Here is a 12,590-nt window from a genome sequence, read left to right as displayed (position 1 = left end):
TTCCAAGGGGGCAGCATGAGAAAATTTGGGGAGTGTTGAAACTGTTCTGTAAGGCACTGTGGTGCAGAATGCAAGACTCTAAATGTCCATCAAAACCCATAGAAGTGTACACCACAAAGAACACATTTTATGAATGCAAATTTTAAAAAATTATTCCGTCTGTAAAGGCAACCCCAAATAGAATGCAGCCTGTGCCAAATAAATGTAACTGCATCACCCAGGAATGCCATAGGTGAGAATCTCCTTTCTCACCTTGGGGAATGATGACAAAGGAGCTGGCCTGATTAAACTCAAAACAATGTTGCCCCTGGAGACCAAAAGAACTATACGCAAACAGTACACACCATGGTCAATTTGTTTCCCACAGGGGCATGGGTCAGCAATTTCAAAACTACTTTCTATGTACTTTAGGGCTGAGCAAATTTGTCGTAGATAATGGGAGCTGGATTTCTGACTGTTGGAGAGGGAAAGTGTTAAATGAATTTGGCAAAGAGGTCCTGAGACTGAGATGGCGTTAATACCTTAGCAGCCTACCTAAGCAAACCAAAACCTAAGCCTGTAAATGCCTCAAGGTTAAGAAATCAAATCCTAAGGACAACCAATCACAAATAGCCATCTAGGCTTTTCCAAATAAGGCAAATGCTTAAGTTATAGCCAATGAAAGAATTTTGTTGCTTTGCTTCTGCCTCTTCTCTAGAAAAGTCTTTCCCCAGCTCCCGTTGGTGGAGTACCCCTAATCACTTCCTGATTCGCGCTGCTCGACTCAAATAAACTCTTAAAAATTTTAATATGCCTCAGTTTACGTTTTAACAAAAGCAACAACTAAGGAAAGAGAGAAGGCTAGAACGAACCCTGTAGGGCTTAAAAAATAAACACACACACAGATAGAGAGTTACAGAAATAAATATATGTATGTGTATGTGGACACATAGCATGGACCTAGATACATTTCTCAGCTCTGTCCGCTGAGGGGAGCGACACTCCAGCAGCAATGAGCCATGTAGTGCCCAGATCTTAGATTCGGGACTGGAAGAAGTGAGTGATTCCAAGGTTGGAGCAAGCAAGATACAAGATGACCTTGGAGCATCTTGTGGTGCCAAAAATAAGGAAGTACTAAAAAAACTTCTTTTTAAAGGCTGGAGGCATGTCAAAAGGACAAGAGTTGGAATAATTTCAGCCACAAAATAATAGTAGTGTTGGATTATAACCCAAAAAATAAAATAAATATTCATGAGTATATGCTGATATAACTAAATCATAGAAATATAAATAGAGAAGTGACAACTCCTCCTTTCAGAAGAATTCTGGTGAATAAATATAGAAGGAGTAAAGGAAATAGAAAATCATCACTAGAAAGTCTTGTTGCCGGAAAGATCCACCAATGAATGCTAACATAAAATGGTGGAACTTTAGGAAAAAAAACAGGATATTTGTAGAGTCTCAAAATATGTAATTTATTAATTACAAGGGGAAAAATAATAACTGTACAGCGGACAGTCCTGGCAGACATGACCTTAACCAAGTGATACAGGTTAATGCCACCAGCAATGAGACATATGGACTTCACATGAGACACTGAGAAAACCACAACACCTCTCAGGTGTTCTGCCTTGAAACGCACAGCCTGAACCGAATCATGAGAAAACATCACACAAACCCAAATTGAAGGGTTCTACAAAACATCAGAATAGAACTGTTCAAAATTGTCGAGGTTGTGAAAGACAAGGAAAGAAGTGAGGAACTGTCACAGACTGGAGAAGACTAAGGAGGCAGGACAACTAAATGGAATATGGGATCCGGGACCAGAAACTGGAACAGACAAAAAATAAGCCTTAGCGGAAAAACTGGTGAAATCTGAATAAAGCATGTAATTGAGTTAATAGTAATGTACCAATGTTAATTTCTTAGTTTTAATAATTGCACTATAGTGATGTAAGATGTTATCATTAGTGGAAGCTGGGAGAATGATACACAGGAGAATGGTACAAAATTACTTTGTAGTAATTTTGTGTGTTGTGGTAAAATATACATAACATAAAATTGACCATTTTCAAGTGTACAATTCAGTAACCTTTAGCACATTCACTGTGTTGTGCAATCATCACCAATGTCTAGTTCCAGAACATTTTCATCACCCCTAAAGAACTCTGTAATACTTTTACAACCTTTATAGAGGGCTAAAATTATTTCAAAATAAAAAGTAAAAAGATCAACACCCATTTATGATAAAAAAAATTTCAGCAAATTAGGAGTATAAAGAAACTTCCTTAGCCTGATAAAGGGCGTCTATGAAAACCTCCAGGTAACAGAGCTCTTAATGTTAAGGACCAAATGCTTTCCCCTAAGACAGGGAGAAAGGCGAAGATGGCACTCTCACCACTGAGATAAAACCAGCACCATTAAAACAGTGTCAAAACCCATGAAGTACCTAGGGGTAAATTTAATAAAATATGTTTATTTAATACATAATGAAAACTCGAAGACATCGTTGGAAGAAATTAAAGAGGACTTAAATAAATGGAGACACGTAGCATTAGACCACGCTCACGGACTGGAGGCTTCGAGACAGGGTCACCCCACCCTCCGAAAGCAGAGTGTGCCTATGAAGCCTTTTGTAAGCCGAAATGGCATAAAGTGAAGGAGCAATTACTATCAATTTAGATGCGAAAAATTTTTGAGTGTTCCCAGACCCAAAAAGTAACCTATCAAATCATTACCAAATAACCCATGAAACCTAACTGACACTAACATATAGTAAAAGCAGGAACAGTATGAGAAATACACAGACTGCATAAAGTGGAAATGGTGTATGTACAGTGTGGTTTCACTTACACGAGCCAGGAAGACAGGGAACACCCTGGAGGGCTAAGGGGTGGTGGTGGCGATGACGGGCTGTTAGGCTGAGTGTCAGATGTGAGGGTGGTGGGAGTTACAGGAGACAGGGATGTAGGAGAGAGAAGGACGGTCACCTATTAGCATCGTTGTCTGGATCCATCAGAGCAGGCAGGTTGCTAACGTGTCCAACTTCCTCCAGGTCTGCTGCCTCCATGTCAAAGGGCTGCTTGGCTGCTTGGCTGCTGTGGAGGCTGGAAATACAACAGTGTGCGTGACTGCTTAGCCTCCACAATGGCTCGCTGCTTTAAAACAAACGCTGAACACTATTTTAGCTGTTTATCTTTCTTGTCGAAGTGAAAATCTCCTTCTGATTTCTTTCAGTTATTGACAACAAGTACTAACGCAGGTCTTTTGTAAAAGTGAAGTGATGGAAAGCAAACTTGCAGATAGTGGGGAACCTGAGTTGTTATGACAGCAGTTCTCAAATTGATGTGTCGATTTAACGCCATCAACAAAATCCACGCAGGCTTTTCTTGTTTTTGTTGAAATTACAAGCTGATTTTAAAACGTATACAGAAACGTAAGAGCCAAATTAATTTAGAAAATAACTGAGTTGGAGGACTTACATTACCTGATTTCAAGACTTAAAATGGAGGTAAAGAAATCAGGTCAATGTAGGGGCTGGCCTGGTTGCACAGTGGTTAAGTTTGTGCACTCGACTTCGGCGGCCTGGGGTGCACAGGTTTGGATGCCGGGCATGGACTTACGCATCACTCATGAAGCCATGCTGTGGCAGCATCCCACATATAAAACAGAGGAAGACTGGCACAGATGTTAGCTCAGGGCCAATCTTCCTCACCACACACACACACACAAAAGGCATGTCAGTAAAACCCACAGATTTCCTCTTTAAAAAAAGAAAAAGAAATCAAGTCAGTGTGGTATTGGGGTAAGGATAGACTTATAAATGGAAAGGAAGAGATAGTCCATAAATGGAACCACACAGATACGGTCAATTGATTTGCAACACAGGGGCCCACGTAATTCAATGAGGAAAAGATTCTTTTCAAGAAGTGGTGCTGGAACAACTGGATATACACATGGAAAAACATACACTTCGACTCTTACCTCACACCATACACAACATTTACTTTAAAGAGATTAGAGACCTACATGTAAAGGCTAAAATTATAACAAGTTCTAGGGAAAAGACAGAAGAATATGCAAAGGCATATTCATAATCTGGATAGGCCAAGATTTCTTAGTACGCAAACAGCACGAACTACAAAAGAAAAAAATAATAACTTAGACTTTACCAAAATTAAAACCATCTGGTCTTTGAAAGGTTCCTTTAAGAAAATGAAAAGACAAACTATAGAATGGGAGGAAATATTTTCAATGCATATATCTGACAAAGGACTTGGATCCAGAAGATATAAAGATCTTTACAACTCAAGAACAACACAACGAACAACCTAATTAGAAAACAGGCAAAAGACTTGACTAGATATTTCTCCAAGAAGATATACAAAAGACCAATAAGCACATAAAAAGACGTGCAGCATCATTAGTCCTCAGAGAAATGCAGTTTAAAACCACGATAGGATAAGAGGCTGACGAGTCGGTTTCTGGTTTCCAGTGTGTTTGCACCACTTTAGATTCCCACACATAATTTATTAGAGTTCCAGTTGCTCCACATCCTCATCAACACTTGGTCAGTACTTTTTTTTTAACCCACAGAGAATATAAAAAACCAAGACTTTTGGAGCTGGCCTGGTGGCGCAGCGGTTAGGTGCACACGTTCTGCTTTGGCGGCCCGGGGTTTGCCGGTTAGGATCCCTGGTGTGGACATGGCACCGCTTGACAAGCCATGCTGTGGTAGGCGCTCCACATATAAAGTAGAGGAAGATGGGCATGGATGTTAGCTCAGGGTCAGTCTTCCTCGGGGAAAAGAGGAGGATTGGCAGCAGTTAGCTCAGGGATAATCTTCCTTAAAAAAAAAACCTGAAATTTTTGTCATCAGTGGGGGAATAAAGGAATGCCAAGACAGGAATGTTGTGTTCAATACAAAATTGGTTAACATTTTACAGGGCAAAAACCCCCATGACACTTGGGGTTATCTTCTATACTGGAGAGAAAATAAAAGCACCTCATCTTCTTAGTTTTGCAGAATTGTAAAATGGCTTGGCTTCAATCCATTGGCAAGTTTAGTTGTCTTTCTCTCCAGAAAGTCATCTATCTTCAATCAGCCTCGTTAGAAAACCTCTACGTGACATTGACAGTTCACAGAGTCATTCTCTGAGTTTTGGATACTTTTTCTCAGTAACAACAATCTCCTGATGGGCCTTTCTTGCCTCTCTGGCCCTGCTCCCATCTGTTCTCCAGGGCAGAGGGACTTGTTTTCAACACGCCAGCCAGCAGAGTCCCTTCTCTGCTTACAGCTCTTTCATTGCCACCTTGCTCTGACAAGGAAGTCCAGCATATAGTGTGTCCCCTCCCTCATTATGGAGCAGGCAGTGGTTTGAAGAAGACTGACCCTGCCAGCAGCTCATGGGATGAGCTCTAACTGGTCTAAGCCAGCCCCTGTCCGCCTGACTGATGGGCACGTGAGCTAAGTTGGTCCAGTCAGAATGAACTCCGGGAGTTCTGAGAAATTGTTGGGAGAGTAGAAGCCCTCTCTCCCCTTTCATTGTGTGGTATGTGGATGTGAGTCCTGAAACTTCTGTTTCTATTTTTTCTTACCAGGAAAGAACCCAGCTGGAGAATGAAGCCAGTCCACGGAGGGGTATAGAGTTGAAAGAAGAGTGCCGAAATAGAATTGTTACCACACAAAATTGGGATTCTCTTGCCTGTTGCACAATTAACCACAACCAATTAACCACGGCGTCAGCTTTTGGGAGAGAAATCAGATTTATTCTGCGAGATGGATCTGCAGGGAGGCAGGGGGCATGTGCCCTCTGATCTGTCTCCTGATTCAGGATTTGGGGCAAAATTTAAGAGGTTAGAAGAAACAGACTGGCACATGGAAACACTGGTGGGACAGGTTTTGACTGGTGGGCTTCAAGCATGTATGGTAAAGTTCTAAACATTTATCATGAGGTTCTAAACTTTTATGACAGGGCTCTAAACATTTATGATAAGGTTCTAAACATTCATGATAAGGTTCTAAACATTCATGATGAGGTTCTAAACATTTATGATGAGATTCTAAACATTTATGATGAAGTCCTAAACATTTATGACAGGTCTCTAAACATTCATGATGAGAAGGGGAAGGAATTTTCACACGAGATCTTCCTGAATGAGGGACCACTTGCTTCTGATGAGTCCAACTTTCAAGTTTTGATCTAGTCCTGGTCCTTTGGTTCCATGGGGAGAAGGATCTTTGGTTCCAGGGTCATTTCAGGTTAAGATTTCTTCTGCTGCTCATGCTCTGGCTATGAGACTTTGCACGTTTTCTGAAAGGCAATTTTTAATCACTCTGTTGAAAAAAGATGGGGTCAGTTGAGCTGGTCCTGGATGGCCCCCAGTTACAGAGTCGAAGCCCTGACCAGCACACTCTTGAATCCTGTTGCCACTGGAGTTTTCCCATTACCTGAGCCAATAAATTCCTTTTATTATTTAAAACTGTCATTTTCTTTGTTTTTTTTAAAGAACACATTTGTGCTGCTGACTTTGTGTCTGATTCTGTTCTAGACACTTTACATACATTAACTTATTTAAACTTATAAGAACCCTATGAGGCAGATCTATTTCTTACCCAGGATTTACAGACAAGGAGACTGAAATAGGAAGATTTTAAGTTGCTTAACCAAGGTCAATAGCAGTAAATGTTCCAGCTGGGTCCTGGACCTGGTAAGTCTGGCCACGGAGCGCCTGCTCTGAACTATGACTCTGTCTTAAGTCTAATACCCTGGGCTCCAGAGGTGGATCCTGAGTTAGGGATTCGCCACAAGCAGTTTGAGAGATGAGCCGAAGAAACAGCAGTGAGGGAGTAGCAAAGGCACAGCAGCCAGCAAGGGGCACGCTATCAAGTCAATTACGGCTGTAGGTGACCCAGCCTTAGTCCTTTGAGGAACTCTGGGACACGGTGTGGAACACGTTTGATCTGATTCCCTATTGCTGCGTAACAAACCACCCCAAACTCAGGGCTGTCGAACAGCAACTGTGCTTAATGCTTTACCATGTCTCATGGTCCTGGTGGTTGACTGGGCTCAGCGAGAGGGCTCTTTCTTGAGGTCTTTCACGTGGGTGCAGTGGGAGGAGGCTGGGCCTGCAGGCTCCCTCATCCACCTGTCTTATGGTCAATGCTGGCTGAGCTGAGTCCTCATGGGGTCTTTCAGCCAGCGCGTGAACATGTGGCTTCTGTGTGTGGCCTGGCCTTACTCACAGTATGGTGGCAGGGTTCTAAGAGTGAGCTTCCTAGAGAGATGGCTGAGCACTTTCACAACCTAGCCTGGAAATTCACTGCTGCTGCGTTCTTTTTTTTAAGATTTAAAACTTTTTTTTCCTTTTTCTCCCCAAAGCTCCCTGGTACATAGTTGTATATTCTTCGTTGTGGGTCCTTCTAGTTGTGGCATGTGGGACGCTGCCTCAGCATGGTTTGATGAGCAGTGCCATGTCTGCGCCCAGGATTTGAACCAACGAAACGCTGGGCTGCCTGCAATGGAGCGTGAGAACTTAACCACTCGGCCACGGGGCCAGCCCCTGCTGCATTCTATTCATTAGCAGCCAGTCACTAAGGCCAACCCGGTCTTAAGGGCGTGGAATCAGATTCTGTCTCTGGATAGGAGGGGAGTCAAAGGCCAGAACCTGTCCTGGAGTGCCCACCCCTAGGCTGTGTTACATGAGAGAGAAATAAACTCTTCTACTGTATCAGTTACTCGTACTTCGAGTTTTTCTCTTCTAGATAACGGATTCCACCTGTCTGGAGCAAGCTTTGGCTTCTCCTCTGTACCCTAATCGTCGTTGCCCTCATTGCCTTATGTGGCTTACAAGGGCAGGAAATTTTCTTTTCAGATGCTTTCAGCCCAGCAGTCCAAAATCCATGAGTGGCAGAGGATAACAGGTTAGCCTCTTGCTTTGAGAGGCTGGGGTGGGAGAAATATAGCGAGAAGAAAACCAAACCGAGAGCCACATGCGTACCATCACTCCACTGAGATACCTGAGTGTGTGATGTGTTGTTAGCATCTGCGAGGACATGGTGTTCCTTGAAGGCAGGAACCAGCTCTGTCCAGTGGAATCCTCAGCGCCCAACACAGTGCCTGGCACATAGTAGGTGGTCAACACATGCTGTAGGAGTGAAGGAGTGAATAAATGATTACAACTTTGTCAGTGTAAATGGAGACTAAAAAATATTTTATTTGTAAATGATTTCAAATTTACAGAAAAGTTTCAAGAATCAGAATAATACAAAGAACATTTCCTTTACCCATATTCTCCTATTGCTAACACTTCGCCCCATTAGCTTATATATATAAATCATATATGCATAGTTAATACATATGTAAATTTTTTACTGAATTATTTGAGTGCAGGTTGCATGTATAAAGCCTTTTACCCCTAAATACTCAGGGCATTTCCTTAAGAATACAGAAATTCTCTTACAAACTATAGCACGTATCAACTTCAGTAAATTTTACATTGACACAATATTTTAAAAACCAATCTACCATTCGTATTTTAACATTGCAAAATGACACAAAAAATGTCCTTTCAGCGTTTATTCCCCCTCCAGTCCTGGATCCAGTCTAGGTGAGGAATTATGTTTTGTTGTCCTGTCTGTTTAGTCTCCTTTGACCTGGAACATTTCCATTGCTTCTTTTGTATGTGTGACAATGACATTTTTATGACGTTGATACTTTTTAACAACCCAGCCCTTTTTTTAAAAAGTAAACTTTTTCTTTTAGAATAGTTTTACACTTAAGAATGTAAGATTAAAGGTAGTCCACAGAAGCCCTGTGCACCCCTCACTGAGGTTCCCCAGTGGGACATCTTATATTACTATGTGCCAGCTGAGAAACCACACTGAGACACTGCTATTAACTATAATCTGAGCTTGATTTGGATTTTACGTGTCCCCATAATGTCCTTTTCCTGGTCCAGGACCCACTGAGGCTATCACATTGCATTTGGTCATCATGTCTCCTTAGGCTGCTGCGATCTGTGACGATTTCTCAGATTTCCCTTGTTTCTGATGACTCGGCAATTTTGAGGAGTACTGGTTGGAGATTTTGCAGAAGGTCCCTCAATTTGGATTTGTGAGGATTTTCTCAGGGCGATGGTTTATACAGGACGAAGGCCACAAAGGTAAAGGGTTGTTTTCATTGCGTCCTACAAGGGGTACGTGACCTCAGGATGACTTGCTGCTCTTGATGTCGACCTTGACCACCTGGCTGAGGTAGGTTTGTCCGCTGTAAAGTTACTCCCTCCTTCCCCAACTCCCTCCTTGTCCAGCTCTATTCTCTATGTGTCTTTTCTTAATGGAATATTCCTCTTTCTGTGTTTGTCCAATGTTTCTTCATTATTAGATTCTGGCTGTGTGTTCTCAGCCAGGACACCCCGTGTCAGTGATGCTGAATCCTTCTCAGGCATCGCGTCGGGAGGCGCGTGATGTCCATCTGCCTCTCATTGGCGATAATTCTAATGGCTTATTAAAGATGCTGTCTGCTGCTGCCCTGCACAGTCGCTATTTTATTTCGTTTTCAGCTCATAAGGAATAATACATAGATTTCCTTAATACTTCTTTCTTGTGGCAAAATTTACCATTTTAACCATTTTTAAATGTATGTTCAGTGGTATCAAGTACATTCACATTGTTGTGCAACCATCACTGCTATCTATTTCCAGAACTTATTCAACATTCCAAAGTGAAACTCTGTGGCTATTAAACACAAACTCCCTCTGAAGTGTTTTTACTCCCAATGCTGCTGATGCCAAATGTGTGGGATTTTTTCCACATCAATCAATTCTCCAACTCTCTGGATGCCAATGGGTGTCATACAATTCATTTCAATTCTGACACTACCTGGATTTAGTGCAGACCCCACAGGTTGAGAGCGCAATCCTACAAGGCTGCTCCCCACTTCAGACATGAGTCACAAGTCATAGGTTGTCACCTGTACTTCTGACCAACTGGGTATAAATTGGGGGTTCCGACGACACCCGCCTCAGGTTTGATAATTTGATAGAATGACTCACAGATGTCAGGAAAGCTGTACTTACCAGTTTATTATAAAGGATACAACTCAGGCACAGCCAAATGGAAGAGCTGCAGAGGGCAAGGTGTGGGGGGTGCCGTGCAGCGTCCATACCCTCCCTGGGCACACCACCATCCCAGCACCTTGAAGTGTTCACCAACTCGGAAGCACTCAGAACCTGGTTGCTTAGGATTTAATGGAGATGTCGTTATGTAGGCATAATTGACTAAATCATTGGCCACTAGTGATTAACTCAATCTCCAGCATCCTCACCTCCATGGAGGTTGGGGGTTGGGGCTGAAATTCCTAACACTCTAATTATGCCTTAGTCTGTCTGACGAGCAGCCCCATCCTGAAGCCATCTAGGGGCCCACCGAGAGGGGCCTCATTAAAACAAAAACCGCTCCCGTCACCCAGGAAATCCAATGGTTTAGGAGCTGGGGGTCAGGAACTGGGGACAAAGACCAAATACATATATTTTATTATAATATACATTCTTCATTCAGCCATCTCCCCAGACTCTGATAACCACTATTCTACCTTCCAGCTGTATGAATTTAACTGTTTTAAGTACCTCATATAAGTGGATTCAAACAATGTTTGTTCTTTTGTGCGTGGCTTATTCCACTTACCATATTGTTTTCAAGGTTCATCCACGTCGCAGTATGTATCATAATTTCAGTCCTTTTTAAGGCTGAATAACGTTCCCTTGTATGTTTATGCCATATTTTGTTTATCCGTTCCTTTGTCGATAGACGTTTGGGTTGTTTCCACCTTCAGGCTGCTATGAATAATGCTGCTATGAACATTGGTGTACAAATATCTGTTCCAGCCCCTGCTTTCAATTCTTTTAGATATATACCTGCAACTGGAATTAATTCTTTTGGCTAGATACCTAGAAGTGAAATTGCTGGGTCGTATGGTAACTCTATGTTTAATAGAAGAAACTGCCAAAGTGTTTTCCATGTGGCTGCACCATTTTACATTCCCACCAGCAGTGTACAAGGGTTCCAATTTCTCCACATTTTGCCCAATACTCAACATTTTTTCCTTTTATTTGAAATTAGCATCCTAATAGGTGTGAAGTGGTATTTCATTATTCTTTCGATTTGCATTCCCCTAATGACTAACGACGTTGAGCATCTTTTCATGTGTTTTTTTGCCATTTGTGTACGTTCTTTGCAGAAATAAAATTTAAAGTCCTTTGCTCATATTTTAATTGAGTTGTTTGTCTTTTTATCATCGAGTTGTAAGAATTCTTTAAATATTCTGGATATTAGATCTTTATAGATAAATGATTTGCAAATATTTTCTCCCATTCTCTGAATTGTCTTTTCAGTTTCTTGATAATGTCCTTTGATAGACAAAATTTTTAATTTTGATGGAATTGAGTTTATTTTCACTTTTGATGCTTGTGCTTTTGGTGTCATATCTATGAATCAATTGCCAAATTCAAGGTCATGAGGATTTACTCGTATGTTTTCTTTCAAGAGTTTGATAGTTTGGGCTCTTTTGTTTAGATCATGGATCTGTGTTGAGTTGCTATGAGGAGGAGCCCAACTTCATTCTCTTATGTGTGGACATCTAGTTGTTCCAGCACTGTTTGTGGAAGAGACTGTTAGTTTCCCGACTGCGTGATCTTGACGCTCGGCAAAGTCAATTGACCATTGATGTCTGGATCTATTTTTGGACTCTCAGTTTTACTCCATTGATCTATACATCTATCCTTACGCCAGTACCACACTATTTTGATTATGGTCGACTTGCATTAAGTTTTTAAATCATTAAGTGTGAATCCTACAACTTTGTTGTTCTTTTTTGAGATAGTTTTGCCTATTTGGGGCTGCAATTCCATATGAATTTGAAGATTGATTTCTCTGTTTCTGCAAGAAAGGCCCTTGGATTTTCATAGACATAGCCTTGAATCTGTAGGTTGTCTTGTGCATTATTATCATCTTAACAACATGAAGTCTTCCAATCCATGAACATGAGGTATTCTTCCACTTATTTAGGTCTTCTTTAAATTTTTTCAGCAGAGTTTTAGAGTTTTCAGTATACAAGTTTCACCTTTTTTGTGTCAATTTATTCTGAGATATTTTATTATTTTGGATGCTATTATAAACGGAATTGTTTTCTTTCTTTCTTTTTTGTCAAACTGGGAGAGAGTTTATTTCCAACAATCTTATGTCAAAGGAATTTTTCTTAGTTGAGATATAACTGATATATAACATATAAGGGGTACAAGATATTGATTTGGTATATTTATGTTACAATATGATTGCCATTGTAGCATTAGCTAATACCTCTGTCACATCACACATTTACCATTTCTTCTAGGGGTGGGAACAATTAAGATCTAGTCTCTCAGCAAGTTTAATGAGTTTTTTTGTTTGTTTTTGTTTTTTTAAAGATTTTACTTTTTTCCTTTTTCTCCCCAAAGCCCCCCAGTACATAGTTGTATATTCTTCGTTGTGGGTCCTTCTAGTTGTGGCATGTGGGACGCTGCCTCAGCGTGGGTTTGATGAGCAGTGCCATGTCCGCGTCCAGGATTCGAAC

This window comes from Equus caballus, chromosome 11 (assembly GCF_041296265.1).
Source record: "Equus caballus isolate H_3958 breed thoroughbred chromosome 11, TB-T2T, whole genome shotgun sequence".
Lineage (NCBI taxonomy): Eukaryota > Metazoa > Chordata > Mammalia > Perissodactyla > Equidae > Equus > Equus caballus.
The sequence above is the reverse complement of the archived record's forward strand: the minus strand, read 5'-3'. Positions refer to the sequence as shown.